Genomic DNA, 26335 nt, shown 5'->3' on the forward strand with positions numbered 1-26335 from the left:
GAACAGTGATTGGAATAAATTACAAGCTTTGGAGAAACTGCAGTTTTTTAATACTCTAGTGACTCTGAAGGCACACACATTGAGAAGGAGTGAAAAGATACATGCTCCCAAGAAGGATACTAAAGTTAACCAAATTTAAGCAACAAGCATACAAGTGACACTGGTGGTCTTCAGTTGGCTAGATCAACTCCTTGTTCAGACAATTATCATTATGTTCTGGATTGCCTTAAAAATCTGTCTGTAATTAGAACACTTAATTTGAATCAACTCGGTATTCCCCCCCCCCCTTTTTTATTTGCAATCTTAGTGCTATTTCTTAGTGGTTTTTAATCATTTAGGCTGAAGATCAGAGCAAAACTGCCATTATTACTTATAAGGTTAGATACACAGATTAGAAATACATCTGCCAAAAAAAAAAAAAAAGGGGGGTTGGGCTTTTTTTTTTTTTTTCTGGTAAAAGGAAGATATTATCTACAGGCAGTATTACAGCTATTACAGATGTGTAGCTGCAGTACTGTTCTTGAAGAATTTCCTCAGCCCCACAATGCTTTTCTTAACAGCAGGTGTCTCTGCTTTCCCGCATATCGGACTTAGCCCCGGCTCCGGCTCCCCCAACCCGTCCTGCGTACCCTGCTCACTGTTTTCACACCCCTCCTGAGGTAGCAGCGCCAATAAACTATAGACCCTACATGCTGTTCTGTAAAGATGCTGTAATGGCACAACCATTACAAGAAAGAGCAAAAAAAGATCTGTAAGCAACATAATACTTAACTGGTTGTGCAGTGCCAATTCCCCCTTGAAAAGCTAATTTAGTAGATTAGCTGCTGTTCTTACTATTTGTGATAGCTTTTACTGTTTTAAACATACTAACACTTGTTTATCATGCAAAGGCTGTCTTACAAGGGGTACACACAACACGCCATTTGTCAGTCTCTTCTGGTCTCTCCTTTCTGTAAGGAGACCTCATAGCAGCCTTCCAGTACCTGAAGGGGGCCTATAGGGATGCTGGGGAGGGACTCTTCATTAGGGACTGTAGTGATAGGACAAGGGGTATCAGGTTCAAACTTAAACAGGGGAAGTTTAGATTGGATATAAGGAGGAAGTTCTTTACTGTGAGGATGGTGAGGCACTGGAATGGGTTGCCCAGGGAAGTTGTGAATGCTCCATCCCTGGTGGTGTTCAAGGCCAGGTTGGACAGAGCCTTGGGTGGCGTGGTTTAGTGTGAGGTGTCCCTGCCCATGGCAGGGAGTTGGAACTAGATGATCTTAAGGTCCTTTCCAACCCTAACTATTCTATGATTCTAAGTAGTGGTTGCTTTCGCAAAACATTCTCCTTCCCCTGCTCCATGCTGCAAGTTTAGTCATGAAACAGGCTCACAGGCCTGACTGACCTGAAATATTAGGGGAATATTAATGTGCACCTCTACTCCAACATGAAAAATACGTATGTAAGTGCAAAATCAAAGATTTCCATCCTTTCTCAAGCAGTACTGGAGTGGAGCAAGTGACATTTGTTTTTCTTTGGATCTGGATATCCTGCTCTCGGGACTTAAGGAGCTTTGACTATGCTATTCTTCGGTCAGCGCTGGGTGGGAGCCCATCCTTCTCTGGGATGAACGAAGTAACCTCTGAGGCTCCTGTGTAACTTTCACTTAGTCCACAAGTGACTGGGGGGGAAGGCTATTTTTGGGGTGCATGGAGAGTGTCGAGAGAAGGGGGTGAAGGCAACATCCGCCCTGGGGAGCGCCCCCACAAAGAGTGTAAGTGGTGAAGTTGTCTGTCTGGCCGTCGTGGCTACACGCCGCCAATCCCCGTCCGCTGTGACGGCAGGGCCGGGGCCGGAGTCGGAGGCGGGTCGGGCCGCGCCGGGCTGGGGGGAGGAGAAGGAGGAGGAGAAGGAGGAGGAACTGCACCCCGCCGGTCCCTCTGCACTCACCGCCCCTCGCTCGGCGCAGCGGCGGAGGGGCTCTCGGAGCCGGGTCGGACGGGGAGGGCGCCCGCGGGACAGGTAGGTACGGACCATCCATTTCCGTCTCACCCAATCCTATCCCATCCCATCCCATCACACCCCGTCCCATCGCTCCACTCTCCGCAGGTGCGGCGCCGGGATGTCGGAATGCCGCGGTGCCTGGATGCCGCGGAGCAGAGCGGCGGCATCCCTGTTAATAGGAGGTGGCAAAGACGGCATTGCTCCCGAAGCGGAGCAGACGGGGCGGGGGTTTTGCCCTGGGGAAAGGTGGCCTCGGGGTAGCGGTGCGATGCCGGCCCCCTCGTCCGGTAAGCCGGTACCTCCGCCTTTGCAGAGCATCCGGCAGCCCGTGCGTGTTTTTCTCCGTTTTGAGGCTGATGGGCGAGCGGGCTCGCGCGGGCTCCGGGCAGGCTCACCCCTCTCTCCCCAGACATCATCGCCGCCGTCTCCCAGGACGAAACAGTTCAGTCTTTCCCGTAGTGCTGCGGAAAGATCTTTTTCTAAAGATTGCCTTTCGTTTTCATGGAAAGTTTTTGACAGTCCTAAACAGAGACTGGATCGAGCACAGATACTGATATAGAGGGATGTTTGTATATGTATGTAAATAAGCGTGACTTGCACGTGAAAATGCACATCTGTTACATAACTTGACTTTGTTCCAGCATTATGTCCTTCAGCAGAAGCTGCCTAGAGAAATTCTCAGTTGTGTAGTATCCTGGACAGATTTTCTTTTGGAGACAGTTATAGTTGTGTAAATATTTCCTATTTTGTGTTCCAGCCAAGAAGTAGGCTTGATCTGGAAATGTAGGCACAAATCAATTAGGAAAAATAGGCAGCTGCTTTTCCTAGAATGAGCTAATAATGCAGGCTTTTTGGTAATCTTACGAATTACCTAAATGTTGCTGCCAGTCATTGAGAATCAAATGTAGTCCAAGTATTCATGTATTTCACAGAAACACATACAGCTCTGAAGTTTTTCTCAAGTACCAACTTTCAGTTACAGAGCAAGTTTAAAACCTCAGTTTGGACCAATGCTGTCAGTACTGAAGATGTTCCATGGCATACTTCCTCAGGTTTGTAACTGAGCTTTGGCAGCAGCAGTTTGGAAAGCAGATTAACATAATGACTCTATTTAGGAAAAATGATTTTATCCAGCAACTTGGAAGAAAAAGAAAAGCCAAGTCTGGAGAGTTTCCCAGCAGATAAGCTGCAGACCTACGGTGAAAAGCCTTAGATGCCTTGACTGAGCAGCATGTCTTATGTGAGACTGAAGCTGAAAGCTGGCTTCAGTTTCCTTGTCAACACCCCTAAATGCCATTTGTGCCCAATAACACAATACCATGAGGAAAGCATACGTAATTAGGTATGTGAGTTCCTCTTGAAGGGGAGGGAGGCATCCAACTGTCTGAGCTGGAGACAGAATTTAGGAAAGTAACAGCTTGGGTGGCCAAATTATCTATATGAATTGCTACTCAGTGGCTCTGCAAATGAAACTGTATTAGGAAGCCTACTTTTATTTCCTCTCTCAAGACAGAAAGGTCAGACAGGCAGGTGTGCTTCAGGTTTTTAATAAGCTGGACAAACAGCATAATTTAGGCTCACATTTCTACTTGTTTGCTCATGCAAGTTGCCACCTGCATAGCATCAAAATGTGGGACCTTATTTCTTAAAATTAATTTAATTTTTCTTACACAGACGATTGTAATCACCACGTGGCCTTGTCAGACAATCAAATTTAGATGGTATCAGTCCCGCAAGACGTGGATCAATTGCATCATGTTAGTGTTTATAGTTAATGTGCTGTGGAGAAGGCATGGCTTTGTGTTTGGCTTCTTAAGATGGTGCAGTTTTAAGTATGGAGTGTTAAAAGTCTCTGCTAGAAGATAAGCCATTCACAGGATTGGCAATGAATTTTCTCCATCTCAGTGAATGCAATCCATATCTTGCAGAAGTTCTCAGCTGCTGGCTGCTCAGTGGCCTGTGTGTAGTAAGCTGGTGATATCTATTTAATTTCCTTGGAAATCATGTATCAGAGTTACCCTATTTCGAATACCAGGTGGTGAAAAGGTCTGGAGTCTGCCCTGTTCTCTAGGGGCAGGGCTCTGCATGCCAGTTGCAACTCCCCCCCATGGACACCCCTAGCAGGCAGAACCTGCATTTCCTTTGCCTCAGTAACTGGATGCTTTAGCCCTTCATTTATCCAAAATTTTACCGTTTAGCTGCTCTAGTTCAAACATGCATATCTAATGCCAACAAAATGCAGCTGGTGGTGTGGGGTTGTGTCCTCCCAGGTGGACCTGTCCAGAGGTTAACAGTGTTAAATGAGCTGTTCTGCCCTGCAGGTGAACAGAAGATTCTGACCTAGTGAGCAGTCCTTCGGTGATTCTCATAACCTCGTTTTCCATGAAAGGATGTATTCTGCTGTCTGGGGGCATACACCTAGGGAAACAAATGCAGTTTAAGAAAAGCAGTTAACTCATCTATGCAAAGAACACAGAAACCATGGATTAACATACTTAAGTTTGATTAACATCTAATAGAATTTGGAGTGGGCTTTTGGCTGCAGCTGGTAAGGATGCCTTGAATTTATATTCAGATTAGTTGTCAGGATATTTGTAATGTGTTTCTACATACCTTTTTCTTGTCTAGGTATTTTCACTTCTTCTCATTGGGGGAAGTAAATGGCTTTTGAGGAAGCAAAAACATAAGCAGATTCTTTGAATATGTACTACAATCTTAGTCAAAACAAAGATATTTTGATTATTCCATAGAGAATAGTGTAACTTGGATGTGATCCAGTATATTAATTTTTTAAATACAACACAGTGTAGGGCAGTAAAAATCCATTGTAAGCCTTTCTTTGGTGGTCGAATGGTGTAGTGAAATTAGAGTCAAAGTTCTCACATCCTTATTCCCATTAAGTGGTGTCATTGTTAATGATTGATGCCAGTGGCATTGGATTTCACTACGTAGTAGTTATCAACTCACTATCAGCAATGGAATTTGACCCTGATTTTTAATATCAAGAGATGCGTTTGACAGTAATTCGTAAGCTTTAAAGATTTGAAACATGGGCTAGAATCAGCATATCATGAACTTGGGTATAATTGCATTATTCTTTAATCTATGAGGAGAATCTGTGTCTTGATATTCCAAATGTGTTTTTTTTTTTATAAAAGAGATATATATCATCTAAAGCCATCTGTCAAAAAACCAGGAGGAGTATTCTAGGGAGGGATTTGCTTTACTAGAATAGCTTTATTGATTGTGTCAGTGTTCTTGTTAATTAACCTATCCAAACTGTCTGGTCTTTAATTGATGTTTTGCTTGTGTAAGGATTTGTAGTTCATGCCTTTGGATGTACACACTAGGTTTATATTAAAATGTAGACATCTAGCTCTTCATCTCCGTTATCTCTGTTTTGTATCTGATTGTCAGAGAAATTAGCCAATAGTCATCAATAAGATGCTAATTCTGACCTCTTTTGATGTGCAAGACAATGAAAGAATATAAATTAGGAAACAAAAAGTGTAATTTTACCTTTGATATTGACTTACTGTGTGACCTTAGGGAACGAATTTAGTCTTTTTTCTGTTGCTGTACAAGAACACTCCTAAGCCTACAAAATTATTTTTGTTGAATGCACAACACTGATGAATGAACTCCTGCAAAGAAATTTGAATATAAAGACTCCATATTAATGTACCATGTTTAAAATAGAAATACTAGCACTGACAGCTGTAGGTTGCATGGCTTTAGCATCCCACCACTCGTCACAGGAGTGACTGTGCAACAGCACAAAACAATAGCAAAAATAATCTTGCCTTTTACAATCTAAAATTTAAGACAAAAGAAAATAAGAAACAAATAGGGACAGTGAACTAGTTAAAACAGCTGTCAAGCAGAGTTATTATTATTAATAAAAATTATGGAAAGTAAAATACTTAAAGGGATTAATAATAGGTCTTTTTCAGGGGAGAGTCTTCAAATAGGAGGCAATGTAGAACTGCTTCTCTGACATGCCAGTGTATTACCAGTGAGGGCTGGTACCATGGCCTTGCTGAAGAAGAAGTCAACATCTTGATAAGTTCAAGAAATGCTGGGCATGGGAAGAGACCATGAAGGGCAAGGGGAGGCTCAGAGAAGTCATGGCTTTAGACTAGCAGGTGGATTTGTCAGGCTGGACAAGAGAAGTTCAGAGGGTTTTGTGGTGTGGGTGAAGTTGTGTAGGCATAAGCCCTGGCCCAGCCTGGTGGTGTCTTTCATAGGTGGTGCTGGTCTGGAAGGGTGTGATCAAAACTGGTGCAGGACATACAGAAGGAGGGATGGTCAGGGCTGCTCAAGAAAGACAGATGATCAAGAAAGTTATAATGTGTGTTTTGGGCAACTGGCACATCTATGAGTAATAGCAGGGTGGAATACTAAACCAGAGAAGATATATTACTTTGATGGACTGCAGCTGGATTTTCTCTCTAGAAATGGACACAACACAAAACAAGAAGCAAGCTGGTAGTTATTCCATGCACAAACCCATTTCTTTTGGAAAAAGGCCATTGCTTTGTAAAGTTTTCCGTACATTGAAAACATTATTCTATGAGACCTTGCCACATCATGCTTATGCTCTTCAAGGGTAGATCCTTTAAGCTTTCTTCAAAGTGAGTAGCGCTGTGTTCCATAAGTAACAGTACAAGAAAAATACATGCAACAGAAAATGATTCAGAGAGGCAGTAAGGGTGGGAAGATGTTGTTCTTAAAATATTTTGATCTTAGATCTGTGAGAATATTTTTCACTAATGAAAACAAAGACATCTGTGCAGGGTCTTGAATTCGGGGTTCATGCAGAATCTTTTGAAATTTCTCCTATATAGAAATCTTGTTTTATTACTTTTCAGGACTTTTTAAAGGATTGACATAGCAAATAATAATATTGCCACCTGGTAAGTTGCTCATCTTTATCTCATGGAGATATTTTGACTTTTATCTTGCAGACAGTTTTCGGAAGTACAGGGTTAAAATACTCCAGGTGTTGACAACTTTGACTCAGGATATTTTGTATTCTCAACTGCTACTTGGAGCAAAATACTCTGCTGTCACAGGGCTCAGGGAAAGTCATCATGAGATCCTCATCCACAGTTCACAGTGGATATGGCAGTGCCTGTACTCTGCAGTCATGCTGAAGCTTTGTAGTCGTGTAGTCGGGGTGTGGGAGCTGCCTGAGAGCTTCTCAACTTCAGCTCTGCTCATACTCTTGTGGGGAGCCAGCGTGTGCTTCAGGAAGCTCTACACTGAAATCTCATTTTGACATACAGTTTTGACTGTCATAATTCACATCCAGCAATTAGGGCTACAGGATACACCTCCCTTGCATTGTAGATACAGGTGGGAAAAGTGAGGTTGTTAGCTGGTGGAACAATAGGGAGGAATTTGCAGCTGTGATGCTGTGCTTGTCTTCCCCTAAAATGGGCTTTAGGAGGATCCTACCACCATGCTAGTATCCTTTTGACATCACATACAGCAAAGATGAACTAAACCAAACTTATTTGTATGTTTTCACTACTGTTGGCTTCATTCAGACCTTTTATACTATGGCAGTCTACTTTTTATTAACCATGTTGTTCAACAGTTGAGTTTGCTGTTGATTCTTGTATAGTGATTCAGATGGCGACTATGTTAGCTGCTTGCCCCTTTCTTCATGTGGTCTGTAGAGAAATTTCAGAATCAGTCCATTTGGGTGAGAGCTTCTGAATCCTGACTTTCAAAGTTTTGGCACTGCTGAGCGAAAGAGTTCCGATCACAGGGCTCTGCCAAAAAGGGCCCCCAAAGTGAATGTTTTGTGTGAAAGCATGCCTTGCAGTTTAAACCCAGAGTGACAGTGATTGTAATACAACGCTGTTCATGTGACAGCCAGACAAAGAGGCCATTATGCACGGCTGGCTAGCATCAGATCTTCCCAAAGCCAACAGTCAGGCTAAGCTTGGTCGCCCCGAGAACGTGAATACACTAGAAGCACTTTCATGTTAAAAAGAGAAGAAAAACATGTGTGCATGTGCATGCGCATGCGTGTAAGTGTGTGTGCACCAAGGTCTGATTAAGTTGTAAGTATAAAATGATGTAATTGGTTTGTTTATGTTTTTTGTGGAAGTTGAAAATCCTACATGTAATGCTACACTGAGGACAGACCAGGTGGGAGTAAGAGTATGCAACAGAACAAGTACATCTTAAGTTCTTTTGTGCCCTACTACAAGATTGATTGCCGCAGTGTGCTTTGGAGCAAGTGTGATTGAGTTTTGGTTTCCTCTACAGTGTTTACAAAAATTCGGACTGCACTGGACTGTCGGTGCACATGTTATGATCACTGGAAATTAAGCACAAATAATGCTTATGTGTGTTTGTGGGAAGCATTTTTTTGGTGACTTATAAATCATTTTCAAAGGGTTCCAGACCAGTGGAAAGAATCAGAGCACTTGGTACATGAACAAATGTCCCTGACAGCTTGCGAGCAGAGGCCACAGACTTGGGTCAGCCATTGTAAATCTACTTTAAAAATAGGATACCGCAGCTAGAGTGGAAAGCTCTTCAATGAGAAATGTATTTGTTTAAAAACATCAGTTTCACCTTTGCAGCCCCGAGAGCTGAGCCATCTTCTCTTGCACACAGGAGGTGGCAAGTGATGATGACCAGAGTTGCTGGTGGCAAAGGTGCTTTGGCCTCATTCCGCATCTACTGCTGTATGTTGGCGTTTTTTTCTCACTTTGTATTCCCCTCCCCCCCTTTTTTTCCCTTCTTCCTCTTTCTTTCTTGCTCTTCCTCTTCTCTTATTTTCTCTCTCTTCCTTTTTCTTTTTTCTGATTCTGATTGAGGACCTTACCAAACTAGTGTTTGGTTTTGAATGGCATTCACTTCTAAACACTTAGCTTACAGGAAGAACATTATTTACAGAGCAGTCTTTGCTTGTTTGTTGATATACTGGCATTGGTATAAAACCAAAGCACTGTGAGTTCAATTTCTTTAATTTTATGTAAGGTTCAAATACGCTTTTTTTCATTTTGCTCTGTTATGCTTGCTGAATACAGAAGTCCAAAATATGGAATGATTTCATATTCTGCAATTGTTTTGTTTATACTGACACTTTTTTTCCTACTTTGTTTACACATTCCTAGTGAGTATTTTATTTTAGAGAAGCTTTTGAAGTGTAAAGAAGAACAGAAAGCATTTTTTTGCAACTGGTGATGGAGTAGTATTAAATAATTTGTATTTTTATTTATTCAGTACTCCACCATTAGGCTTTTCTTTGAAGGGGTTTTTTATCTATACTTTTGAGTCAAGAAATATTCTGAAGAGGGTCAGGTTGTGTTTTGTGTTTGAGGTACAAGTGATAAATCAAGCAGTACAGCATATTGGTGGCTCTATTTAAATACAGAATACAAATGCCCGAAGAGCTGATGATTTCGTTACTCTCACCTGCACCATTGAAGGGCCAAGTTCAGTCCTGCTCCATCCAGCGTGTGCTGAGGGCTGCCTCCAGCAGCCAGCCCTTCTGCATGGTCACTCCCCACCACTCCAAAAACATGACTCGTGGGAGTTGTTGCAAAGCTCTGCATGAACTTGGCACTTTTGCTCACAAATTCTTTTTTATGCCAAGTTGCTAGTGCTTGGGGATCAAAACTAGAAAGCTTAATGGTTTTGTCTGAATTCTACATGTCAGTAAAAATTCCAGCCAGTTTTGGTCTGACACTTGATGGGGTTTTGGTTGTTGTTACTTCTTTTTTTTTTATAGTGTGTTCGAACAGTCTCACTGCCCCTGGCAAAAAGCCAGGATGGTGCTTGGTTTCAGGAGCACAGCTGGCAGAGTTAGATTCCTGACCAGCTTCTTCCTGCAGTGTTTACTTTACATATTTTAGTAAATCTTTTAAATAGAAAAAAATCCAAGGATATAGCCCAATTGGTGTTAGAAAGCTGTTAGCCTAAGGCATTCAGTGATCTGTTTCAATATATCAGATGAATAAATGCTTGCTAAGGGAACAGCTGGGCCAGACAAGCTGTTTTTTACAAACAATACTGAATAAAAGGATAGGTACTTTTTTATTTTATTTTTTATTTTATTTTTTAAACTCTGTTAGGCTGCATGGAAGTATTTCCTTTTCTCTTGCAAGCTCTATAGAAGTGATGCTTGTGATCTCTGTGTGTGCTGCTATTAAAGGATGTTTGTAGGCCACTAAAGAGCTTAATGACAGTAGTAGATTTTAATTATCCATGTAATTACTTTTTTTTGGTATGGGAATCTCTTTGATTATAAAGTCACTATGAATGTTCTAAAAGCACGTGTCATGTGAAACAGTACATTGTTGTCTCCTGAAGATAGCAAAGCAAACAGCTTCTCCAGATCTGAAATCCCATCTCTTATGTTGCCCTTTTACTTAGAAAGGAAATTATTGCTTCCAAATACTTATGTTTGGATTTGCACAAATGAACTCATGTCACGGGTGTGCTTTACTGTTCAGATCACATGCTGCTGTACCATGTTTGTTTTGGGGACCACAAAAGACATAGATATTTGAGTATATATTTTAAAAATTATGGATAGGGCTTAATTGCAGAGATGGTGTTATGTGATTCCTGCCTTCTACATATGGTTTGGTATAGGTGTTGCTGTCTCTCATGATGTAAGCTTTTACAGTCCTGTTTGATGTTCTCAGGACCTCCCATACTTTTGGTATTTTCTGATGCATCCAAATTAAGGTATTCAATGACACAAAACATGGGAACTTTAAAACTTATGAAATTTTGCTTTTTATGGTACAACTAGGACACTTTCAGGAATCTGAAACACCACTTGAAGAAGGTTTTGTGGAAAGATGGGAGGGAGTTTTGTCACTTGTGTTCAGCAAGTCTTAGCTTATATCCTTTCTAGATAATTGTAATATGTTCAGACTTGTGTCTGTTTATTCCAAGTTTTTGTCAGCCCCTAAATGCAACTCTGATTTGCCCATAGGTACCATTGTTGTATCTGTGATTTTTGTGATGCTGCGTGTGTTTTATGAGTTCCTATGTGCTTCACGAGAATGCCAATGAATACCTACCAACCCAGGGTAGTTCTTCCATTGGAGACTGCATGTCCCCTGCTGCTACTTTACAGACCCTTCTGCCAGACAGAGGCCACATTCCCCAAAGCAGCTAAGGTGAAGCATTTAAGAAATTAATACTTGTCCACACTGGGTATATGTTGATTACAGAGCATGTAAGAGAGGCAGAATAAAATGCCTGGCCCCATTATTCCTGCAGGCTGGTGTTGCTTTCCTGCTAGTGGCAGTTTTTGGTACACAGCAGCTGAGAAGTGTTTCACTGGCTGCAGTACACTATTATTATGATGATGTAATTATTACTATTATTATGTAATTTATTTTAGTGGATTCTGATTAACCACATGATTGCTTTTTATGAATAAGGATGTGAGTTAAGGCATGGAATTTTTTTCCTGCCATGTCAAAGATCTGGGGCACCTGTAGACAGATGGCTGCTGCTGCTGCTGCTTCGTGCTTGTGTTGTCTTCCTGGCATGACCCAGAGGAAAAGAAAGCATGTAACACTCTGCAGGTTCTCAATGTCATGTTTATGAAGAGAAGAGCTCTAAGTGCAGTAGCAAAGAAAACACCTCCCTCACTCTGCTGGCTGTTTCTCTTGACTGTTGAGAAGCAGGAAGGCTGGTGGTCTACCAAGTGTAACAAACAGCCCTCGTCAAAATAATTGCTTCCCCTGCTGTGTGGAGGACTGAGGTCATAGCCCTTGGCAAGGGTATAGGCTTCATGTAGGCTTGGGTGCTCCAGCTGTAGCCCGCCTGGGACTGAGGGATAAGCTCTTTGTTTCCAGTGGGTTGAGGAGGTAATGCCCAGACGGGGAACCTCTGCACTCTGTACTCAAGTGTTTGACATGGGGACTGCTCCTTCCTCTAGTTTTCAGTTTTGGCAATGGTGTTTCTAAAGAAAATTTCTCAGTTTGCACAGGCTGCCCGACTCCATTGCTCTGTCATCTCCAAAATCATAGGCCGCCTCTTCACTATTGTGTTTTTGCCCCAATCTCCCCCCTCCGCCCCCTTAACACACTCATCTCCTTCCCTCAATTTTTCTTCTGCTTACACACTGAAACGGTGAAAGCAGAAAATCACTTGGGTTCTTTTTTCTGCCCCATTCGTGGGCCGTGCGAGGCCGACTGCGGGCTCCTCCTGGCGCCGGCGCAGACCCCTCGGCCACAGGGCTGGGCGGGGGCATTCATTCACCAGGGGTTCGTGGAACTCGCGGCTCCGCCTGCCTTGTAGCAGAGCTTTAGTGCTGCTTTAATCCACGCCACATGCGGGTGACCCGAGCAAACCCTGTGGTGAAACAGAAGCCCTGTTGTGTGTTTGTGCAGCAGTTGCTCGGAAGCTGATGTACAGCTGTGGCTGGGCTTGTTTGGAAGTGAAGAGTAACTTGATCTTTTAATCTTTTTTTTTCTTTCATTTTTTTTTTTTCCACTCCGCAGACTGATATTGTAAATAACAACTGTTTCTGAAGGCTACCTGTCAGTGGGATTGAAATGCATATTTTAAATTGAGGGGTAGATTTCATGAAGGTTTTATCTGTGTGCAAAGAATGTGCTTTCTTTTATTGTGAATTATTACAGCTAATTTCATTTATTTTAAAATAAAAGACATAAGAGAACAGAAGTATGTTCTTCAGACTTGCATTGAGTAAACTAGGAATAACTCAAGTGAGATCAGGGGACTTTCAGAGTAACTGACGTGAGGTGCATGAACACAGATCCCTTGTGCATTGCCTGGGAAATGTATTGTAGGACCTGTGAACATACATATGTCTCTGTTATCCAGCAATCCCAAACCTGCCTCCATTAAAGCCAGAACAACTGGCCTCTTTTAATAGATTATTAAATTTTCTTCCAGAAAAAAAAAGCTGAATTGCAGGCTCTGTAATGGCCTCTGCTGAGAATGTATGGTAGCATTAGTGCTCTTTATGCTTTAGGATTGTTTTGGATAAGGCACTACCATTTGCAAATACTGCTATGCAGGTATGCCACAGGTCTTCATTGTTTTAAGATGGGAGATGGTACTGAACAGAAGTTTCACAAGTTCCAGGGAAGTTGCTTAAACTTTGATCCTGCAACAGAGTGAATTTTTCATTATTGAATAAGAAGATTGGGAGAGCAGTTATCGAAGAATGAAACAACAACAACAACAACAAAAAACAAAACACAGAAAGAGAGAATCTTCCTTGCCTGAAGTATCCCTGTCACTGTGTAGTAGATTTTTTTTCTGTCTCCATAACCCATTTCAGAGAGCTGGGAGACTTAATCTCCTCTCTGGAACAATATTGTTCCTCTGCAACTTTAATACACTTCTAACATCGGCTCCATTCTTTCTTGCTGAACACTAGTTCATGCCAATTTGCATTATGTATGAATAACAACATCCAGGGTATGCATTCATGGTAAGTGAACCTCAAAGGATGCAGTGACTGGGGGTTCTGGTTTGCACCACTAAAATATGGTTGAATTTCTTTGTGTTTTCACAAACTGTCAACCTTTCTGTGTGTAAAACACCATTTTACAAGTTGATTTTTATTTTGACAGTGGATCAACTTCAGAAAATAAATTTTAGGGTTTTTTTTGTTTGCTGAAATAGTGCTGGGATGGAAGAACATGGCAGTGAGAGAAGATGTAAGAATAAAACGTCTGAGGTTACTGGCTCTTGGTCTGCAGTAGGAAGATTTTGGAATTAAATAGAAATCCATTGCAGTCATCCAAAAAATGTCCAGTGACATTCAGAAACGTCTCTGGAGGCTGCATCCTAGGATGTACTTTAAGCTTCCTCTTCTTTTCCTGTGGTTGTCTCTCGCTACACTTCCAAAAATTACACCAGTTTCTGTTGCATTACCCATCTCCAGGGAAATACCAAAGTTTCAGTACAACTAGGTCTTCTCTTCAGCATATATGTGTGCTTCTCTTCATTGCAGTTCACAACAAGAATACCAATGGGAAAATAAATAAATAAAAAAAAAAAAAAACAAAACAGACAGAGAAGAGAGCATTATTGGCTTCCTCAGAGGTAACTCAAATGTGTTAAAAATTCTCTCAGATATAGTACTTTGTAAATGTCTCAGACCCCAAAGTCCATGTTTCATGATGCTAATACTACACCCATGGTAAGTACTATAAGCATGATGTGCATGTAATTGCCACCGTGGCAAAATATTGAGCTGGAGGTGTGTGTCTTAAGGGTAGTCTAAAAATGGAGACTAGCAGACTTAAATTCTGTTTTCATCTCTGCTGGTTTTTTTTTTTGTTTGTTTGTTTTTTGTTTTTTTGTTTTTGCTTTAATGAGATAAAACATTTAGACAGAAGCCTAAGAACAGTGTGCTTCTGAAGAGTAGCATTAAAACCAAAAAACCCTATGGTGTTAGAAAAAGTGCTGCAGATCTTACAGGGAGTGACATTGATAAAAATACTGTATGTAAATGAGTGTGCTTAATTAAGTGAAGTCTATATTTTTGCTGAATTAGAGTCTGAGGGAGATCAGGTATTTGCAAAAGGCACATGAGAGGAAAGAGAGCCAAGAGATAGAGAGCCACATGGAAACTTACTGGAACCCCTTGCTGCATGGAGCAGCTTTGGACTCTTGAGGGCACAACAAAGACCCTTGAACAGTGACAGATAGCATCTGCCCTGGCTCATCTCACCCATCGAGGGAGACTCCTAAAAAATTGGTCACTTGCTGTCATGGAGGGAGGGAATTGGATTGTCCCACTCTGCCCTCCCGAGAAAAGAAATATTTATTCATGGATTAGTTCACTGGCCTGTTGATATGTTGGGTCAGACAGAAAGACTGTTGCTTGCCCCAGCCGTTGGTAGACAGCTTTGCTTTGGCTTTCAAACAGAAGGGCATCCTTCCGCCTTTCAGGAGTCGATGCAATGGGTATCAGTACAGTTTTTGTTGCTCTTCTACACATTCTTACCTTCCTTCACACTCCCTAGAGCAGCAGAAAATTGGTGAGGAAGGTCAAGTAATCCCTTGCTGCTTACTGGGTGAAATGGATGAAAAGAAGTAGTTTTAAGCAGTATGGCAGCTGGTCTGTCTGTCTTCCTTGCTGACAATAGCTACATACATTTCTGTGCTTTTAGTAGAAAGCCTCTATGAAATTGAAAAAAAACACTTAGTCAAGGGAGAATGTGAGTGAAGGTCAGAGTTGTTTTGCTATGTCAGGACTGGTAGATGCTAAAAGGTTGGGGTTTAGAGCCAAAAGAAGATTAACTGGTAGTAAAAACAGTTCAATAGTAGTTACTGGCCAGCCCAAGCATGGAGTTTCACAAGGTGTCATGATCATGAATCAGAGTCTTTAGTCATCAAGTTGGTTGCAGCAGCACCCAGCATAGGGCTATGGGCAGGAGGAGAGATGTGCCTCCTCTTGGCATTACACAATCCTTTGGGGTGGCCTCTCTGATCTCTTACTCTTACATTAGCTTTGATTTCTCCTTGTTTGTACTGTGTGCTGCCAGGGAGCTGCAGTTGGGTTTGCTATCTCTGTGAGAAACACCCTGCTAAACTGCTTTCAGTGTCCTTGCTGGTGCCAAAAAGATGACTAGGCAGGCAGCATTGAGCTGTAGGGTAGCTCTGAATTTCAGAGAGAGCAAGCAGTTTCATGAGTGAGTTCAGATTTCACCACAGATTTCTGCACAGATGAGAAGAGAGCACCCTTTCCATTTTGGCTTTTCCCAGAAGCTCCCTCACTGTGACCATCCAGTCTCTCTGCAAATGCTGTTCTTCAATGTCCTTCTAGCTGGTTGCTCGTCTGTTAGCACAATAAAGCAGCAGATGTGCTACTGAACGTGAAATTCTGTCCTGTGCAATTTCCAAACCCTGAATTGCTTATGTCTCTCATCCGTTAATGAGAGATGACACATTCGCACATTCAGATGACCATTTCCTTCTGAAAATAGTGAATGCTTTTTATTTGTCTTTAAAAAAGCCCATGCACAATTTGCAATACTTGTTTTTATTTTTAACGAAAAACTGAACCACAGCCAACAATGTTCCTGTAATTTTAACTGAGTGGCAGCAGAAGTTGTAACAGAGATGTTGCTGATGCCAGTTGGGCTATAAGTTATACATCTACTAACAAAGTTTGCCTGTTTTCTGGCATAGTCTCTGACACATACACTCCAGTCAATCATTGTAAAATGCCTAATAACAGATGTGGCAATTAAGCTGAAGAATTCTGTCTCTCTTTTAATTTTTATTACAGAGAATAACAAAGTACCTCATTAAACCCACCATCACAGAGATTTTTTAAATTTGGCATAAAAATGCCTGCAAAAATTAGATCTCTGAATAGGATACTTATTAAATGTGCTTTGCCAGACAATGCTATGAATAGACTATTTTTGTAACGACAGATACTTGCCTGTGCTACTGCTGTCCTTTTACAACCCATAGTGCAAAGAGGTACAGGTTTATGTGTCCTGAGCGATAACATTTTAAGGGATTTAGGGCCTTGTGCTCAAGTTAATAAAAATGTGGTCTTGATTCTTCTGGGTTCAAGTTACACTGCCTTCAGCTGGAATTAGCATCAGACATTTAGGAAAGTTTCAGATAACCTGTAACCAAAGTATATTAACATATTTTAATAAGAGAAATCATCTTGAAAAAATATATTAATTGCAACCAAAAAAAGTCTTCTTTTGATAGTTGGAGCTTCTAGGGCATTTGGCTTCATTAGTTTATTTTAATGACATCCAAGGCACTCTTTTGAAAGGAGAGTATGATTCATTATTAAAATAAATTAGTTTAAGAATTTAATGATTTTAGATATCTTAAAAATTATGGTAAGAAAACCAAAGCTGGTATAAATCAGAACTGAAAACTTTGATATGGACTTACTCTTTTAGTCTCAAAGGGTTTTATGCATGAAATACAAAGTTGTTTTCTTTGTCATTGTTGGAAAGAACATGTTTTTTACTGCCCACCGCAAGTGTTGGTAGCATTTTTATTTCATAGAAGTAGTATCTTTTCACTGAAGTGCAGTTTCTTGTCTTAAAGGATTCAACTATTTATCTAGGAGTACACGGAATCTGGCAGTCTCTGTGTACAGTTACATCCATGTATATATATATGCACCACTGTGCGTGCACACACACATGCACACATGCAAAACCTGCAGGCACCATTGGCACCTGGCAAGCTGAATTTCTCCCTAGGGGTAATTTTTTTCTCTGCTAACAGACAGGGTGACTAAGCACTAAAACTACAGAAATGCAAACATGGTTGTGAGTTTATAGAGACATCAATTTGATAGATGGGCAACCTGGTGGATAAAGGACTGTTTGGATGGCTGCATGCAAACACTTGTCAATGGCTCAATGTCCAGCAGGAGACCAGTAATGAGTGGTGTCCCTCAGGGATCGGTGTTGGGACCGGTCTTGTTCAACATCTTTGTTGACAGTGGGATTGAGTGCGCCCTCAGCAAGTTTGCCAATGACACCAAGCTGTGTGGTTTGGTTGATACGCTGGAGGGAAGGAAGGCCATCCAGAGGGACCTTGACACGCTTGTAAGGTGGGCTGATGCCAGCCTAATGAAGTTTAAGCATGCCAAGTGCAGGGTCTTACACCTGGGTCAGAGCAATCCCAGGCACAGCTACAGACTGGGCAGAAAAGAGATTAAGAGCAGCCCAGCAGAGAAGGACTTGGGGGTGTTGGTTGATGACTAACTTATCATGAGCTGGCTTTAGTGTGTGCTCGCAGCCCAGAAAGCCAACTGTATCCTCGGCTGCATCAAAAGGAACATACATGACCAACAGGTCAAAGGAGGTGATCCTGCCCCTCTACTCTGCTCTCGTGAGACCTCACTTGGAGTTATTGTGTGCAGTTCTGGTGTCCTCAACATAAAATGGACATGAAGCTATTAATGAGCAAGTTCAGAGGAGGGTCATGAGGATGGTGAGGGGGCTGGAATACCTCCAGTATGAAGACAGGCTGAGAAAGTTGAGGCTGTTCAGCCTGGAGAAGAAAAGGCTGTGTGGAGACCTCATAGCAGCCTTCCAGTATCTGAAGCGGGCCTATAGGGATGCTGGGGAGGGACTCTTCATTAGGGACTGTAGTGATAGGACAAGGGGTATCAGGTTCAAACTTAAACAGGGAAAGTTTAGGTTACATATAAGGAGGAAGTTCTTTACTGTGAGGGTGGTGAGGCACTGGAATGGGGAAGATGTGAATGCTCCATCCCTGGTGGTGTTCAAGGCCAGGTCGGACGGAGTCTTGGATGAGATGGTTTAGTGTAAGGTGTCCCTGCCCATGGCAGGGGGGTTAGAACTAGATGATCTTAAGGTCCTTTCCAACCCTAACCATTCTATGATTCTATGATTGAGTTCAGATGTCTTAAATGTTCAGCTACTCCTTAACCTGTTAATCATACTATGTCAGTAAATATTACAGGCCACAGGTGGGATAATGAGACCAAATTGTCACCCTGTAATGTCTGGGGGCAGAGCAGATCTAACAAGCTAGGTAAGTAGAGGTGGAGGAGAAGGCTCCCAGAGAAAAACATTGTTTCCATAATTACATATTCTTAGAATCATTATGAAAGGTATAGAGTTAGAATAAAACTTGAGTCTTGCCCCAGTTCTCCTGGAGCAGTAGCAATGAATATACAGCTGCTAAAAGTGTAAATGGATACAGTATGATCACTTGATGGCATCTCCTGAAGGCAATAGTAAATCGACTGCGGTAGAGAGAGACAGGGAGATGGGTGAGAAATGAAGTGAGTCGGTGGGAAGATGGTTGTGATCTTTCATGTGTTGTTCTGTAGAGCTCCTTCCATTTATGCCAACTAGTAGCAACTCCAAAAGAGTTGCACTGAAAGGATCTTCCAATGTTGTTGAGCCTGTTTACTGCAAAACAAAGTCTTATATGTTGCTCACTTAATTGGATGGCCTCAGCAGATTATAGTGTCTCACTAACAGGTGTTCAGTGCAGAATTCCCTTTAACTTTAATGGGAATAGGATTTGTCCCTTTAACTGTGGTTAAAAAGCTAGAAATGACCACTCTTTCTCAGTTTTGCATTACGGTTTTCCATTTTCCCATTTCCTGCATTTTTTGAGGAAAGAATGCAGGAATACTACATTCATTCTAACCTTTGCAAATGCCAAAATAAAAGATGGAAGAATTGAGTGAATGAATGAATGAAGTGTCAAAGAAAACACTTCTGGGTTCCCCATTCTTCTACCAGAATGTTTTGTATTTACTGGGAGAGGGGGCGGAGGGGAAAGCTCATGCAATGAGTCATAGGTGCTTTGAACTAGATTGCTGGAAGTAGAAAAGAAAAGCTGGTAAGTAATGTACTGAAATGTTCAGAAGTTTTAAAATGAGATGGCATCAGAGTTAATTAACTTTTTTTTTTTCCAAAGAAAAAATAATTTGAAAATAGAAGTATTTAACAAAGTATTATGATAAGGATGTACACAGTAAATAAATGCTCAGTCTTATTCATGAAAATAGGAGCTAACTGGAATAACAGCTTATATTTTCTGTGGGCATTATATGCAAAATGGCATTTCCTTGCACTATATACAAAGATAAAAAAACTGAAACAGTGTTACCAACAAATTTGTTCACAAATTTTAACAACTTGGTATCAGAAGGTGTAAACAAATGAAGGTGTTCATATGTCCGATTTTCATAATGGAAGGGTTTGGTGAAAGGCTGTGACAAGTGTGGGGAGATGCAGACTGAAGAATTTGCCAATAATAATGGAGGCTGTGTCTGGGAAAGGGAAGAATCTAATGTATGATGGAAAGGTATGTGGAAAAAAAGAACGTGTATTTAATGGGGGAAGAAAAGAAACAGAGACAGTCTTTGAAGAGAGATGAAATAAGAAAGTAGAAGATATGTAAAGGAAGTTGGGCCCATTTGAAATGGATCCTAAATTACATAGCAAGCTAAAGGAATTGTCTGAGTCTGGTGATTGTACTCCTTTACGTGCTGGCAATAAACTGGAAGTGGTACAGTGTCTGGAAGGCTGATACTTGACATAATAGAAAAAGAGGGGTTACAAAAGCTACAGTGAAGAGAGGGGAAAACCATGAATGAGACTTCCTGCATCAGTGGAACCAGGGCATTGGTATATTTAGGCAACCACAGGATTGTCCTGGGCAACTTGTCAGCAACCACGGAGTTTTCACAGCTGTATCCATGAATACAATATCCTTTCTTATGACTGCCAATGAAAAAATGAAATAGCAGATGTCTGGTGGTGTTGTCTGCTTAAGGAACTATGGTAAAAAATCAATCCAGTTTCTCATGTCCTGCCACTTAACATCTAACTTGAGAAATAAGTTTCCTCAAACATATGTATGCAGCCATTTTTACTCTTAAGCTTTCTAGACTTCACCTGCACTATTAAAACACCCCTGGAATTAATATAAAATATCATTTGTTCCGTAAGTTGATTAAGAAGAAAAGGGCAAGAGGGGTGAAAAAAGCCTGTGTGGATATGATTTTTATATTATGCCCTGTATCATGTAACCTTTCTTAAAATATGTGTTACTTGCTTTCACTACTGACTGTTAAATGACAACAGCTACCCTGGAAAGATGCTCAGGGCTAATAGGTGCCATCTGTGCACAAGATGAAGGCCGCTGGTCCCTGCATCAGTAAGCTTTGTCCCAGCTGGGTGAGTCACCAGGCAGCCCCTGGCTCCTGCATGTCTCTGCATCCCACCACTGTTTTCTTCCAAAATGTGGCCTGTGGCTTCCCTTGGGGCAGCTGGCCAGCCCCGGGGCAGTCTGCAGCTGTGAAGAGGTGCTGGAAGGGGAGGATGAAGACACTGAAGGTCTGACTGGAGGGTGCAGACAACAAACAGCTGCAATAGTTCATTGGCAAACAGGCAGTCATCTGGGGAACGGCAACCTCCAAAGATCTACACACACTGAAGAGATGACTGAGGGTGGCCTTTCTAAAACCAGGCTGTTGTATGCCATTCCCTGTGTGTGGAAGAGGATTTACTCTTGGCTTCAAGTTGCCTTGCAGGGACAAGGAGAACATTGCCATTACCCCAAAATATGCCTCTGAGGCAATGCTACCATCCACAATACAGACACATCTTGTGCAGATTTTCAGTGGTCTGTCTTTATAAAACTGATTTATTATAAACTCTTTTTAGAAAGTTTCCTTTTGTTTCTCCTTTCTCACCTCATGTATAGCTTTTCTGTTCCAATGCTTACTCTTGTTTTGTTATTTATCTTGGGATGAAGCAGCATTAAACATCTTGAGGAATTTCCTGCTTTTTTTTTTTTTTTTTTTTTTTTTTGGGTATGAGAGCCTGAAGCAATAAAATATTGCTTTCTAATATCTAGACCAGAAATATGTACTAACTATACTTACATGGTTCACTTAAAGTGTCTTGTGTAAAAGAAGTATATCAGGGTTTATGTTCTTGCTGTTATTTCATCTTCTGAAAGTGTGCTTTTCTGATACTTTGATTTGTATTCTAGACAGCCTTAACTGTCTTATTTGGTAACTGTTCATCAGGGTGGAGAATAACTGGATAATATTTTGGTTTAGCCAAAAGATTTTTGTTACCAGTTCATCCAATTGACTTCCGTGTAAATAAACACACAGTACCATGTGCTGGAAATAACCTTAATGATCATAGGTTTGCTTGTTCAAGACTTATACTAGTTATCGGCCTGGCAAAAAAAAAAAATAAAAAAATCTTTCAAAGTGAACAGTGCTCTGATTTAGTGGACAATGACAGCTACAGTGTAGTGACCCCATGCTTGTGATGTTTGGCAGCCTGCCTTTGATGAATAATAATGAGTCCATCTGCAAAGGATCTGGCATGCTGGCATTTGTGTTTACCATGCCTCCTTGCCTTGTGCAAACTTGACTTCCACTGAACGAACTTTACTTCTCCTTTTAATACTGATTTGAGGGAGAAGAGGACTGATCAATGAATATATATTCCCTGCCAGTTTAGTGGCTATAGAAACTCTCACTGTTTCATGAGAGTGTTGCATGGCAGTAAGTGAGATTGATGGACCAAAAGGTGTCTTGCTTTTCAAGAGGCCAGAAGTTCCTAGGGGAAACTCTCATCTGATCTTTTACAGTAAGAAAAAAATCTTGTAAAAGGTACTGTTGAGTGACTTGCAAGTGAATACAGAGTCCTTGAGGACCCTGTTTGTGTTTGTTGTGCAATACTGCTGTGCTTTTGGGTCTGTACTGCAGCATGATGCTGGGATGTGTAGTGCTATGGAAGGGTCAGCCATCTAAGACTGTGCCATGGTGCTGGGTTGCCTTGCTAGTATAAGGCTAGATGCTTGCTGAGAGTCAGAGATTTCTGGTTTGTCCATTGTTTGGAATTACCTTATTTTATTTTGTAAATGGAACCGTCCTTATAATTGCAGTCCAAAAGGTTGTTTGACACTTAGAAAACAGTATATAGTGTAATGGCTCCCAGTCTCTCCAGGCTTCCTTCTGAAAGTTTTCCTGTTCAAGTAGAAGGTGCCTAGTCCAAAATACAGATTAACAGGTGCTCTCTGTTATTTAGGAGCAGATCATGTGCTGTTGCATTTTCATTTAGAAGGAATGCTACAGATACGCCACCTGTGAAATGATAACATTGCTTAAAGGATCATGATGCCATAGCTTTCAAAACAGGTATTTCCATGACTTATGAGTGAATAAACCTGGTTGTCTTCCATACTTGTGGGTTATCAGGGGGTTCACTGGAACTTGAAAGTCCAAGAATTCTTCACTTCTGTAAACTCCAGTTTAAATGATCACTGGATTTGGAAATTACTGGGCATAAGGCCAGAACACATACACAAACATTGTGATTACATAAACCTAATTTTCTTAGAAATATCTGATAGAAAAGTAAAAATGATCTAATTGCTAATTGAAGAAAAATGGCAGCTCATTAATGATTTATTTTTGTTAGTAACATGGCACTTTGAAAAAGTAGAAGTGTATCTGTCTCCATGAAAGAGATTTGCTCCAACACACTTAGCCTCTGTTTTGGTTATTCTTCAGCTACCAGTCTAAATTGTTTTCCCATTTCATGCACTTAGGCCATTTAAATACCTTTGGACTCTTCAAATGTGTCAGTTTGCTTCACTTTGCATCTCAGTAACTAACGAATTTGAGACTTTGTTTGCATTGTAACCGGTTTTGAGCAACTTAGGGGTACTTTGTTTTTCATGCAAGACTGGCTAGTGCTTGGGAAGGGAAGCCTGAGATGCGACTGGGTTGCCTTGTGTGCCTAAACTTGACTTAATTGACATAAATGGCTTCGACCGTCTAAGGGACCTTAGGAGTGAAAAAGCTTGTAGAAGAATAAACATATGAAGAGAAAAACTGAAGGGACTATTTTGTGTGGTGGGGTATGCAATAAGGAAATTAATAGTATGTTTTAAAGGAGAGCCCAGTGATCGGGTTAGTATTGTTTGTGGCTAGTCATATATTTAGGTACTTCATCAGCGAGTCTAGGGTCTTTATGATAATGCTTCTATTCAGTTTAATTCATATTTGGCTTATGAGTGAGGTTTCATGTGACATGGCATCAAACTGATTTACTGATTTCCAAAGGAAAAACGCCTTCTGCTCTCCACCCATTAATTCTGTGATGTAATCGATAAAAGCAATCAGTTCTTTTCACGGAAGTTAACATGGGACTAATCATCTTTGACAAGATTAGGTCAGATTCAAATTTTGCTTTGCCTGACATTGGTAGTGTATAGGATGTTTTTATAAACAAACTGTGCTTCTGATAGAGGAGCTGAAGCTCAGGACTGAGAAGAATGCAGTGCTATGAAAAACACCATGCAAGAAGTGAAGGACCAAACAGATCTTCCCCAGAAAATCTTGAGAAAAAATTCTGGGGCCATGATTTCCAGTTTAAGGTAGCAATCACAAAGTCCGTTATGGGATGCTGGCTTGATCATGATCTGGAGAGCCTGAAGGCAGGGGCATCAGCAAGTGGGCTCTGCAGTAACAACTGTGTTGTTTGCAGTTCGGTCTGGAAATTTAACTGTGATGGGCAGAATGAAGATTTTTTAAACTAGCATTTGCAGTATGTGCTGGTGAATGCAATGTACTGTAATTAAGACCAGCCCATGGGATTACAGCCCAGAGAGCTGTTCAACATACTCATCATCAACATCCTCAGCATCAGAGTACGGAAAGTACTATTCTGTAGTTCATCTTGCAACTAACTGGCATATTCCTGCTGCATTTTTTATGTTGCATTGGTAAAAATGCTTTTGTGGCTGTAATGAGAAAGCTACATCAGCATTTCCCTTGATCTTGGGTCTATTATGTCATGTTAGCAACTGCATCATACTATTCTCTGTTGCTCATGCAGTTCTAATCCTACTTAATTCACCAGCACCATTTGATTCTGCTGACCCAAAAGTACTTGGCTCTCAGCCTTGAGCAATATTCACTTCTTTTACATTTTTCATTGTTTTGTCCTCATTGCTCCCCCAGTTCCACTTGTATTTACCTTTTGTTATGACAAATCTGAGGGAGAGCTGGGTGTCCAGAAGTTTGCTTATTGCTCTGCTGTGGGTACGTGGAGAAATTAATTTGTAACTGTGTCTCACTTTTCACTGGTTAAAGGAGAAGAGTTTGTTTGCCTTTTATAGTTACCTACTCTTTCTTGGGTTTTGATCCTGACTTCTATAGGAAAAGAAACAAACCAAAACAAAACATGTGCAAAACTGTTAAACATATTTAGTAGTGGCACAGGAAGTGCCTACAAAGTTCAGATGATGGGTAGTAATGGTTAACTGTTTGTGTTTCTGTGGTGCACATACAGGCTTTTTCAACTGCTTACTAGCGAGACAAGTGCAGCTTGTGTAGTTACTGACATTAAAATGTATTTTGGGGGACTTACAGGAGTATATTTTTGGGATACCTGCATGCCTGTTACTCCATTTTAAAATGAGCTTGTTAGTAATTATATTATGCCCTAGGATGCTCAGGTTAATTTTTTATATGAGTTACTGATGACTATTAATATCTTTCTTTGATGAAATAAGCATATAATGAGTTAATTTTCCTTAATCAGATTACAGAGTTTTAGGGAAGTAGTCTGTGCTTGTTTCTTGCAATTGCAGTGCTTTCCTGTCAATATTTTTAAACCATGGGCCTGCCTTAAAGTCTAGGGAAACAGAGAAGTCTGTAAAAACAGACCTCTTAGTTTAGAACTTTCAGAAACTTCCAAATAGAGAACCTTCCTTAAAGATCCTGCCCAAATGAAAATAATGATGGAGCTTTGCCAACTAAAGTTTTTTCCTTGAATAGTATAAAAAATGATAGGATGATAATATTTTTGGTTTTCTGTTAAGACATATGTGTTTTGTGGTGTACTTTAGTGGAAGAAAGACCTGGCAGTAAAATGCTGTGGGCTAGTTTGAATTTGTTGTGTGTTCAGTCGGATTGTAAACTCAGAGACTTCACCTGTGCTGAGGGGGTCATACATGTTGGTTAACACTCAAAATGATGGGAAAATGTATTTTGCTCACTCTAGTATGAAGCTTGAAAAACGTCTGTTTTTTTTTTTCTTTGCCCCCTGTATATGCAAACATGTTGCTGGATACTGGAAAGTATTCTGGGGACAACCATTTGCTGCTTAGAAGTTTTTTTTCATGGAGATTAACAGTGCTACTCATGGTAGAAAGCTCAATGCCTGGTAGCAAAATTCCTGTTTACTGCTCAGGAACATAAATTATACAATGTGGTGTAGGAGGTCAGAGTAGTTTTCAGTTTTAGCATGAGGTATATACTCTCTCATGCATATGCTGTCACTAATTTGCATACAGAATGCATTTTCAGTACTCAAACCACAGGTTCTATGGTATATATAGGTAGTGAAGATACTGATGCATTATTGAGTGACATAAGCAATATATAATATGAAAAGTGAGTCTCTGAACAGGGTATTGCGGTGCAAACTGTAGACAGCAAGAGTTAAATGAGTCATCTGCATTTTTTATTGCTAATGTAAACACTTTAGCAATGCTAATCAGTTGTACTGATTTTCTGTTTTGATTTTCCTTAATAATTAAGCCAAAGATCTGGAATGCAATCAAGTTTTACACTAGGGGGTTCATGCAAATGATTTTTTTTAAATATAATTTTATCTTAAATTTTGTTAAGTGCATCCAAATAGGAAAGCTGCTGAAGTTGAGAATTAAAGAAAAAAAGGAAATACAGTTTACAGTCTGCATAATCAAAGTGACTATTCTCAATGAGGGAAATCACCACTTTGTTGAAATTATTAGCTGAAAACACAGCTGCTTTTACTGCTTTTTGAACAACTGCACA

At 40.8% G+C, this 26335-nt stretch overlaps 1 protein-coding gene across 2 annotated transcripts in view; it reads left to right on the plus strand.

Annotated features, from left to right (window-relative positions):
- Positions 1–1885: 1885 nt before the first annotated feature.
- Positions 1886–26335, plus strand: part of MEGF10 (multiple EGF like domains 10) — a 97795-nt gene continuing 73345 nt past the window's right edge. The window contains exon 1 of one of the 2 annotated variants that reach the window (XM_061377409.1): positions 1886–2007. The gene's annotated coding sequence lies outside the window, so the exon portion shown is untranslated. Of the gene's footprint in view, positions 2012–26335 lie in introns of both variants that reach the window. The other variant, XM_061377330.1, reaches the window with a different exon arrangement.

Source organism: Neopsephotus bourkii, unplaced genomic scaffold (assembly GCF_033783945.1).
Source record: "Neopsephotus bourkii isolate Nb327-2 ecotype Australia unplaced genomic scaffold, CSIRO-AGI_Nbou_v1 NB_30, whole genome shotgun sequence".
Taxonomy (NCBI): domain Eukaryota; kingdom Metazoa; phylum Chordata; class Aves; order Psittaciformes; family Psittacidae; genus Neopsephotus; species Neopsephotus bourkii.